This window comes from Amblyraja radiata, chromosome 10 (genome assembly GCF_010909765.2).
Source record: "Amblyraja radiata isolate CabotCenter1 chromosome 10, sAmbRad1.1.pri, whole genome shotgun sequence".
NCBI lineage: Eukaryota > Metazoa > Chordata > Chondrichthyes > Rajiformes > Rajidae > Amblyraja > Amblyraja radiata.
Window position 1 is genome coordinate 32,246,478 of NC_045965.1, and position 11,228 is coordinate 32,257,705.

Consider the following 11,228-nt stretch of genomic DNA (forward strand, 5'->3'; position numbering starts at 1 on the left):
AAATTATTTTTACTAGAATTGTAGCAGGAAATAATAATGCTGCTTGACATACTGTGGGAAGCTAATACTATAGAATAAAAGTGTGTTTATTCCACATGCTAGAGCCAAGGAGAAAACAAGACGTAGATATTATTTTACATATTTAAAATGTTATGGGTTGGTTTTCCTACCTTGGTCCTATCTGAAAGCTAGTAGGTTTGTGATGATAAATGGTGGAAAAGTGGCAAAGTCCTTTTGCTTACAAACATTCTCTTCCTTCTTGTGCTCGTTAGAGCAACTGATGGCCACTCCTATCAACCGAAGATGGGGGAAAAGAAAGGATCCTTGGTTTTAAAACTGTTTATCAAAGTTCTTGATTATCAAGAAATTGAGTCTGCAAAGAATGATCAAAGAGACTTAAAGAACCACGGTAGGCATAATGGAGACACAAGAAATCGCAGATGCTGGCAATTTGAGCAAAAGACAAAGTGCTGGAGGAACACAGCAGGTCATGCAGCATCAGTAGAGGGAAATGGACAGATACCGATTCAGGTCGGGACCCTTCTTTCGACCATTCTTCAGAAGGCAAACTGGAGTGACTCATTTACTGTAGTGCTATGTATTGAGGAAGTGAACTGATGACAGGTAGAATGGAAAAATCAGCAGGATTCATGGTTTGGATATCGGATGTAGATATTATGAAGTATGGCAGCAATGAATTAGAGCTTAGGGTTTAACTAGAGCCCTGAGTGAAGGAATATACAATCAATTAGATGTGCAGGAGGGTACAGATATGACGATTCAAATGTATTATCGTCCTAAAAGGTAAATTATCATTATGTCCACTTCAGTAACTTTTTTTGCTTCAGGATAATTCTAAACAAAACAGCTGATAGTTATGATAACAATTTTAATTGTTTGAAAGATCAGCAAATTCCCTAGCCTTTAAACTGTTCCGCTCAGGATAGAGTCTGAACATCTTTGGAAGAAGCATTTATTGCCCTTAAGATCTTTGGCATGGGAAATCCATGGCAGATGGTACCTGCTATTGCCATATGCTCCATACTACACGGTGTGATGTTACAAAGTCATCATGTAAGGCTGTGGATGAGTTTCTTTTGGACTTTTCCACCTGAGTTGGTATCTGTAGCTCTTTGCTCAGCAGGGATTGCAATGTAGCTCAAAAGCATATTTATTTACAAGGAGGTCTTGTGAAATCTAGACACAAACCAGCTTCCAAATTTCTTCTTTTCTGTGAGCAACTCGTGCTGATGCTCATTTGTGCAAATATGAGGTGATGGAGGAGTCTTAGGTGGTCCACACTCTGTAAACATTTTCTCTCTTATGTAAAAGACATAATGTAGCTCCTTTCCTCCTTTCACTGTTTTCTCGCTAGGACTTTCCAGAGTAAAATAATTTAATAAAATTGTACTCCTCAGGGAAAGAGATAACATGTTGTAAAATTTAACTTAAAAATTAAATGTGTGGCATTTCAACTGCATACTATTTTGAAGGGGTCATTTTGGGATCTTTGTAAATATCACTGAAAGGACTGTAATAAAGGAATCTTTCAAAAATCAAAGGTGAAGGAAATAAATTATCAGGGTCGGCACAGGAAGAAATGACCACACAGTATATTGGCCTTTCAGAATGTAGCAATCATAGGTTGAGCTTGAAAATCTCAGTTACATTTGAATGTGACATTAGCAGTAATGCATTTTGACTGTTCTTAGTTAAGGTTAAGAGAACAACTTTCTGCCTTAGCGAATGACAAACAAACCAAAATTCTTTCACCTATCCTGAGTTGGAATTGTCAAGCAGAGGGCCATGTCCTCATGTAACTTGTCCATTGGAAACTGTGAATGGAAAACAGAGAAAAAACTAACATTATGTTTTTAACAAGAGAAAAATGATGGTGCAGTGGCCATCTTTGCCTTTCCCGAGGTCAATAATTGAGGTTAATTAAAATTATTCTACATAATACAGTGAAATTAAGCAATTAATCCATTAAATCGAATTGTGTCAAAAGGTTTGTGAGATTCTATCTGGAACCATGCAACTTCAATATTAGCACATTATGTTGATTGCAAACAGCTAAAGCAAAATACAAGTTTAGCATATCTAAAAACAGTTGAATCCAATTTCTTGGCAAAGTCTGAAGGCCAATGGTTCGAACCACCCCTTTGGTTATGATGGCTCCTCTGGAGGTCTGTATACAATGGCAGTGATAAAGATACAACTGCAGATAACATTGCCTTATGCAGGCACTGAGGAAGGCATTGGATGTTGCAACCCAGTCATCCTCCAGCAGATGCCGATAGTTTTGTGAAGAGGGTAAAAAATGGCACTGGTACTAAGGAGATGAGTGCATAATGCGGAGGTCAAAAGAGCATGATATAAAACCACTCAGAAATGAGCATGTGAAAGGCAGCAATCAAATTAGAGAGAAATTGGGAAAACAAAACGGTTTAGTGAAAAAACTGATCAAACCTTAGGAGCAGGAAAATAGAAAATAGCAATCGAGATGGTAGCCTTGATGAGTTTGAATCCTGAAGCCAATTTGTGAGACTGTTTATATTTTGCATTATTGGTGAAGGACAAGATATTATATATTTTTAAATAACAAATTGTTTTGCTCTTTCTTTGCTCCAAGATCACAAAGTAGATTTGCTTGAGGTTATGGTCATGCCAAGGCAATAGCACAATTATGTGCTGAATTAGAATCATATTGACACTGTATCATCATGGAAGTGAAGTCTCCACAGAATATAGAAATTAGGATCTTTGCATTGCATAAGAAAGCAGGGAATGTTCATCCCATCTTTTAAGGCTAGACTTAAACCTTGACTCATAAGCAATTAAATATTTGAAAAGTAAAACAATAAGAAAAAAAACATAAATTTGAAGGAATGTAACAACAAAATTAATTTCTGCACCATGCTTTCCTCTGCACAACTCAGACTACAAAATGTACACTTTGACAGGCTGTGCTTGTGGACACCTTTAAGGTGTAAGTTATGCCATATCTGCCAACACTTTGGTGAAGATATGAGTGTGCATCTAGCTAATATCCAAAGAAAAGGCATAGTGTATATTGTACAGCTGAACGTTTGTCAATTAACATGAAGGATTCCTCTGCACTGCTACTGAAAGGGATTATCAATTTCTTGCAGGTAAATTGTTGATTGATTTCTACAAGCAGTTACCATGATTTCTACCTGTTTTTGATGCCTTCTAAAGCTCTTTAAAGTTTTTTAAGATCCACGGGGAAATGTGCGTCAGGTGCTGAATGAATTTGTATTTACTCAAGGCCTCTGTACAAACCAATTTGTCTCACACATGAATGCATTAGTAGGCAATTCCCTTGGAATACAGCATAATTGGAAGAATGTTGGAGGGCATGCAAAACAGTACACAATGTCAGAGGTGAATAATGATGAGGTAAAGAAGGGCTCTGAGCAAGAGGCCATCTGGACTCAGGAATTTCAGGGAACAGAAATCTCCTCTGAACAACTTGTGGACCTCTGCAGATCACTAACAACATCCTCACAAAACTCTGCCACGAGGTGCAGCGTAACCGCTGCCCTGAAAAATGTTGTGGAAATACCAAGGTCACTATGATCAACCACGATTCTTCAAGATTCTTCCTGACAGAAGCATGATGATTGGCCGCTGCCCGCTGCTAATGAAAGAGATCACTGAGATAAGCTGTTTAAAGGCAGTCGCCAACATTGGGCTAAGTGTTCGGCTGGCGATCGGAAGGTAGCCGGTTCGAATCCCGCTTGGAGTGCATACTGTCGTTGTGTCCTTGGGCAAGACACTTCACCCACCTTTGCCTGTGTGTGAATGTGTGTGAGTGATTGGTGGTGGTCGGAGGGGCCGTAGGCGCAGATTGGCAGCCACGCTTCCGTCAGTCTGCCCCAGGGCAGCTATGGCTACAGAAGTAGCTCACCACCACCGAGTATGACTGAGGAGTGAATGAATAATGCGATGTAAAGCACCTTGAGTATTAGAAAGGCGCTATATAAATCCCATCCATTATTATTATTATTATTAGACTCTCTCTCTCGTGAGGGCTTCAAGCCCAATGATGGTGTGGATTTGGAAGGATTGGTACATTTCCCTGGATGCAATGCACCATTCACCCGTACACACATTACTGTGTGGTTGTCACATGTTAACTCCTGTGTAACTGCACCCTTTCAAAATGGGACCTGTGCTATTCCTTCTCCCTACCCTGGCTGGGGACAATCCTACACAGAGACGTACTATATTAAACCTTGTCGCTAAGTTACTTTGTCAGTATCTGAACCAGTAGCCATGAGCATTAAATTGACTGAAGGCATGTGTCTTCTCCTTTCTTCTCTTTTTGCTCTTGAAACACCACCTGGTTATGATTTGATAGGCATATCTGCAGCTTGTAAGTCAGAAGATATTCTAGGACATGGAGGAAGTAAGGCATAAGCAAGAGACTTAGGTATGCAGATAATGTAATTTTCAGTTGATACAATATACTACAGGTGCTGGTAAGTCTATGGCGAAGGAAGACACAAAATGCTGGAGTACCTCAGCAGGAATGAGTGAGAAGGAATGATCTGAAGATGTGTCTCGACCCAAAACATTACCCAGTAGTCTGAAGAAGGGTCTCGACCCGAAATATCACCCATTCCTTCTCTCCAGAGATCCTGCCTGTCCCGCTGAGTTATTCTAGCATTTTGTGTCTATTTTCCATTTAAACCAGCATCTGTGGTTCCTTCCTACATGGTAAGTCTACGGCACCTGGTATTCCCAGGTGGTCTCCCATCCAAGTACTATCCAGGCCTGGGCCTGCTTACTTTCAGAGATCAGATGAGATTGGGCTTTTTCTGGCTAGTGTGGCTGTCTGCCCCTCTTGCCCAACATTGTCCATCTCATTGATGACAATTTGAGTGAGTGACACTGGCACACCAGTCACCCTGTATTAGCTGCTGTAATCCGTAATGATGCTTCAGCACAACCCACTGGAAAGAAAGAAATGTGTTGATGGATAACACACAATGTTTCACAGATGTGTTTGTCATGACTGATTAGCAGGCTGTGATATGAGGCTTTAAAGCAATGTTACGTGTGAGACAATGATGCAGCATACCAATGTTGTATACGTCCCAAGTGATACATTTGTTGGGAGATGACTTGTCAGGGTATGAGGCACTGAACGGTAAAACTTGGATTAACTGTATGATTCATTGATGTTCTGTGAAGCTGATTCTGTCCTGGATTTCTCGCAATGACTGTTGCGGCTAAAGCCTCCACCTTCCTCTGCAGTGAGTCTAGGGAGACCCCTGGCCAGCGCAAAAGCAAGTAGTCTCAAGACCTCCGATGTGGTGGAAACTATGGTGTTCACCATCTCCCACATAGGAACTGCAGATGCTGGTTTAAACCGGCGATAAGCACAAAATGCTGGTGTAACTCAGCGGGACAGGCAGCATCTCTGGAGAGAAGGAATGGGTGAGTTCCAGGTTGAGACCTTTCTTCAGACTAGTAAACAATAGTCTGAAGAAGGGTCTCAACCCAAAACGTCACCCATTCCTTGTCTCCAGAGATGCTGCCTGTCCCGCTGAGTTATTCCAGCATTTGTGTCCTCCCACATAATGTCATTTTGATTGTCTCCCATTACATAGTGAGTTGCAGAACACCTGCTTCACCAACCAGAGCAACATTTGTCATTTGTAGAAAAAAAAGCTGCATTTAAATATTGCAGGGTTGCTTCAATTGAAGTTGGCAAATCACGTTTGTTGACATAGTGGTGAGGTAACGAGCCACAGAAATCATTCTCAGCACAGACTACTCATACCAATTATTTAACTAAGCAGGCAGCAATAATTTGCTGTGTTGCCTGCAGCAGATGCCATGGGGGTGAGGGTTAATCATGCATCGATGTTCCCAAGTCTGTTTTCAGGATCCTTCCAAGTTAACCCTCCAGTGGAATTTTTTTTGCAATAAGTGATCGAGTCTATCAGAAATGTATTTCATAGCAATCCAGCAGCTGTTGTGTGGACAAACAGTCTCTTGGAGCTAAGGCTTGAGGTGCTGCAGCAGTGCAAAATTATTTCAGCACATGTTTCCATCAGCAACATCTGCTCAAGATATTGTTCCATTTGCTCCCATTTGTAAGCAGAGGCCGTAGACAAACTCCTCTTTCTGAAATATTTTCATCAAGAGTGCATCACACTGCAATGCCTTCCAATATCTTGTAACAATTCTTTATAAGATATACCTCAAAATCAATTAAACAAAATTAAATCTTGTAAATAAATTAATGTATTACTAAATCTTACAGTATCTGCTTATTGTGCTGGTTGTAATGTTTCTAATATTTGCAATGTTTATTGAACAGGACTTGTTTTTGTTATTATTTTGTTATTTGTCAATGCAAAAAGGGTGAAACCTCTTCATGTCGACTCAAGACTATCTAAAAAAAATACAAGACCCAAGAACTTGATTTATTTTATTTGTCAAATGAAGCCCAAAAAAGAATTCTGTATGAAAAACACTAAATGTTATGTTAACCTTGAGGGGAAAATAGTATTTTTAATCTCCTCCTAAATGGGATCACAAAATGTATTTCTAAATTTTATAGGCTGTTTTAATTGTCATTTGAAGCACCTATATGGTGAATGGAAATTTAATCTTGCCATTGAATTCCAACAAGGATGTAAAAATTGTTATTGTATTGTCTGTAAAACTGAAGAATTAAAAATCCTAATAAAATACAAAGTGTTGCAAATCCTGGAAATCTGAAATAAAAAGATGAAAAACTCGAAATTCACAGCAGATGACGTTATCACAGCCTGTGGTGGGAAAACAGCTAACGATCACATTCCACAGGCACTGCTCTACTACCACCCCAACAATGAAAAGAAAATGAACTTTTATTTTTGGTTGTACATTAACACCTTTAGGACTGAGTTCTCTCATTTTCACCAGGCTAAGCCAAAATGCCTAACCGCACTGAGCCACTTCCATTTGCTCTTTATTATCCATGTCTCCTCAAAATGCTAATTATTGCCAAGGTAATGGTTCCATAGATCCATGAGCAGGGAACATAAAAACTGACTGCAAAAGTTTTTATAGATATGTGAAAAGAAAGAGATTAGTTAAAACAAATGTAGATCCCTTGCAGTCAGAAACGGGTGAGTTGATCATGGGGAACAAGGATGTGGCGGACCAATTGAATAACTACTTTGGTTCCGTCTTCACTAAGGAAGACATAAATAATCTGCCGGAAATAGCAGGGGACCGCGGGTCAAAGGAGTTGGAGGAATTGAGTGAAATCCAGGTTAGCCGGGAAGTGGTGTTGGGTAAATTAAATGGATTAAAGGCCGATAAATCCCCAGGGCCAGATAGGCTGCATCCCAGAGTACTTAAGGAAGTAGCTCCAGAAATAGTGGATGCATTAGTAATAATCTTTCAAAACTCTTTAGATTCTGGAGTAGTTCCTGAGGATTGGCGGGTAGCAAACGTAACCCCATTTTTTAAGAAGGGAGGGAGAGAGAAAACGGGGAATTACAGACCAGTTAGTCTAACATCGGTAGTGGGGAAACTGCTAGAGTCAGTTATTAAAGATGGGATAGCAGCACATTTGGAAAGTGGTGAAATCATTGGACAAAGTCAGCATGGATTTACAAAGGTAAATCATGTCTGACGAATCTTATAGAATTTTTCGAGGATGTAACTAGTAGCGTGGATAGGGGAGAACCAGTGGATGTGGTGTATCTGGACTTCCAGAAGGCTTTCGACAAGGTACCACATAAGAGATTAGTTTACAAACTTAAAGCACACGGCATTGGGGGTTCAGTATTGATGTGGATAGAGAACTGGCTGGCAAACAGGAAGCAAAGAGTAGGAGTAAACGGGTCCTTTTCACAATGGCAGGCAGTGACTAGTGGGGTACCGCAAGGCTCAGTGCTGGGACCCCAGCTATTTACAATATATATTAATGATCTCGATGAGGGAATTGAAGGCAATATCTCCAAGTTTGCGGATGACACTAAGCTGGGGGGCAGTGTTAGCTGTGAGGAGGATGCTAGGAGACTGCAAGGTGACTTGGATAGGCTGGGTGAGTGGGCAAATGTTTGGCAGATGCAGTATAATGTGGATAAATGTGAGGTTATCCATTTTGGTGGCAAAAACAGGAAAGCAGACTATTATCTAAATGGTGGCCGACTAGGAAAAGGGGAGATGCAGCGAGACCTGGGTGTCATGGTACACCAGTCATTGAAAGTGGGCATGCAGGTGCAGCAGGCAGTGAAGAAAGCGAATGGTATGTTAGCTTTCATAGCAAAAGGATTTGAGTATAGGAGCAGGGAGGTTCTACTGCAGTTGTACAGGGTCTTGGTGAGACCACACCTGGAGTATTGCGTACAGTTTTGGTCTCCAAATCTGAGGAAGGACATTATTGCCATAGAGGGAGTGCAGAGAAGGTTCACCAGACTGATTCCTGGGATGTCAGGACTGTCTTATGAAGAAAGACTGGATAGACTTGGTTTATACTCTCTAGAATTTAGGAGATTGAGAGGGGATCTTATAGAAACTTACAAAATTCTTAAGGGGTTGGACAGGCTAGATGCAGGAAGATTGCTCCCGATGTTGGGGAAGTCCAGGACAAGGGGTCACAGCTTAAGGATAAGGGGGGAAATCCTTTAAAACCGAGATGAGAAGAACTTTTTTCACACAGAGAGTGGTGAATCTCTGGAACTCCCTGCCACAGAGGGTAGTCGAGGCCAGTTCATTGGCTATATTTAAGAGGGAGTTAGATGTGGCCCTTGTGGCTAAGGGGATCAGAGGGTATGGAGAGAAGGCAGGTACGGGATACTGAGTTGGATGATCAGCCATGATCATATTGAATGGCGGTGCAGGCTCGAAGGGCCGAATGGCCTACTCCTGCACCTAATTTCTATGTTTCTATGTTTTCTATGCTGTGAATGTCTACAGGCGGTTTAGTTAAGGGCCTGTCCCACGAGCATGCGACTGCATGCGGCTAGCGCGACCTAACATGGTCGCTTGAGCCGTACGGCCTCGCGGGGCCCGTCCCACTTCGATCGCCGGTACCATATGGAGTTGTGCGGGGCTGGTCCCGTCATCGCGCGGGGCTCCAAAAAACTGACACTGTCCAAAAATTCCGCGCGACAACGGCCTGTCGGCCCGCAGCCGCATTGAGGCCGTACGCATCGCCTCGACGGGCGTACGCAGCGTCTTGACGGCGTACGCCTAGTGGGTGGCGTTGCGCGATGACGTCACCGCCCAACGCCGTGCGACGTCCAAATTCAGTCGACCCGCATCCTGCCCAGCTAATTGGTAAGTATGATGTCGGGACCAGCCCCGCACAACTCCAGACGGCTCCGCGGTTGGAAGTGGGATCGGCCCCGCGAGGCCGTACGCCTCAAGCCATCACGTTTGGTCGCGCTAGACGCACGCAATCGCATGCTGGTGGGGCAGGCCTACACACTGTTGCTTCATCCTTGCCTTCATCCAATAACCAAACGATTCAGGAAATTGGGGTTATGAGGTTTAGATAGATCAGCAATGATTGAGTGGGACAATAGACTTGATGAGCCGAATAGCCTAATTCAGCTCCTATCGTCAGTTTTTCTTCACAGAAATGGGGAGTTTTTTCTTCACAGATGCTGCTTGACCCGCTGTTTTACTCCAGTACTTTGTATCCTCTTTTTGTAAACCAGCATCGGCAGCTCCTTACCTCTATAGGTCAAGTGCAGAATATTGGATGTGGACCAGGGTGGTGAGAAACAGGAAAGAGAGAGAGGTCGGGCAGAAATCGTATTCCTCAAAATTGGATGTCAATGTTCAATGGTTCAATGGTTCAATGACCCTTTATTGTCACGTGTACCATTTAAGGTACAGTGAAATTCATACCATTGGCTTGTGAGCCACCGAAGTAGAATAAAAAGTGTTGTTCCTCCAGTTTGTATGAGGTCTCACTCGGACAGGGGAAGCCACTCAACCTGTTAAAGTGAAAGGCAAGGCAAGTAGGATTAAGGATACTTGGATGATGGGAGAAATTGAGGCTACAAGGGTCAGGAAAAAGGAGGCAAGGGACAGCTATAGGTAGCTGTGATGAAGAATATCCCTGGAGGAGTTTTGAGAATTGAGGAACATATTTAAGAAAGAAATAAGCAGGGCAAAAAGGGGGCTGGAAATAGCTCTGGCAAATAATATTAAGGAAATTCTCCATATATTTTATATCTACATTAAGAAATGGAGGGTAACTAGAGAGGGAATAGGTCCCCTCAGAAACCAAAGCAGTAATCCCTGTGGAACCACAAGAGATGGGCAAGGTCCTCAATGAGTATTTCTCCTCAGTTTTTACCATGGAGAAAGAAATGAAGATTAGGAAACTTGAAACTGTTAATTGAGATGTCTTGAGGACAGTTCATATTATGGTTGAGGAGGTACTGGATATCCTACGGCATATGAAGTTACATAAAGCTTCCGGCCTGATCAGATGTTTCCGAGGACACTGTGGGAAGCTAATGAAGAAATTGCAGGCAGTATGGCTGAGATATACGAATCATCATTGGAAATGGGTGAGGGGCTGGGTGGCTAATCTGAGGGCTAAAATATATATATATGCATTCTGATAGACCGGGGCTGATTAACGATAGTCAACATTGTTTTGTACATGGGAAATCATGTCTCACGAATCTGATTATGTTTTGTGAAGTAACCAAAAATGTTGATGAAGGCAACCTTGTCTACATAATAATAATAATAATGGATGGGATTTATATAGCGCCTTTCTAATACTCAAGGCGCTTTACATCGCATTATTCATTCACTCCTCAGTCACACTCGGTGGTGGTAAGCTATTTCTGTAGCCACAGCTGCCCTGGGGCAGACTGACGGAAGCGTGGCTGCCAATCTGCGCCTACTGCGATCTGCAATCACACACATTCACACACATTCACACACAGGCAAAGGTGGGTGAAGTGTCTTGCCCAAGGACACAACGACAGTATGCACTCCAAGCGGGATTCGAACCGGCTACCTTCCGGTTGCCAGCCGGACACTTAGCCCATTGTGCCATCTGTCGTCCCACATAGACTTCAGCAAGGCATTTGGTAAGGTTCAGCATGTTAGGCTGCTCTAGAAGGTTGCAATATAGGAAGAGTTAGCCGAATGGATAGAGAATTAGCTTCATGGAAGGAAATAAAGAGTGAAGGAGAGCTAAAATGATTAGAATGGGAAGAAGG

General features: G+C 42.3%; 1 pseudogene; it reads right to left on the reverse strand.

Annotated features, from left to right (window-relative positions):
- Positions 1 to 4,746: 4,746 nt before the first annotated feature.
- Positions 4,747 to 4,865, reverse strand: LOC116978172 (annotated as a pseudogene).
- Positions 4,866 to 11,228: the final 6,363 nt, after the last annotated feature.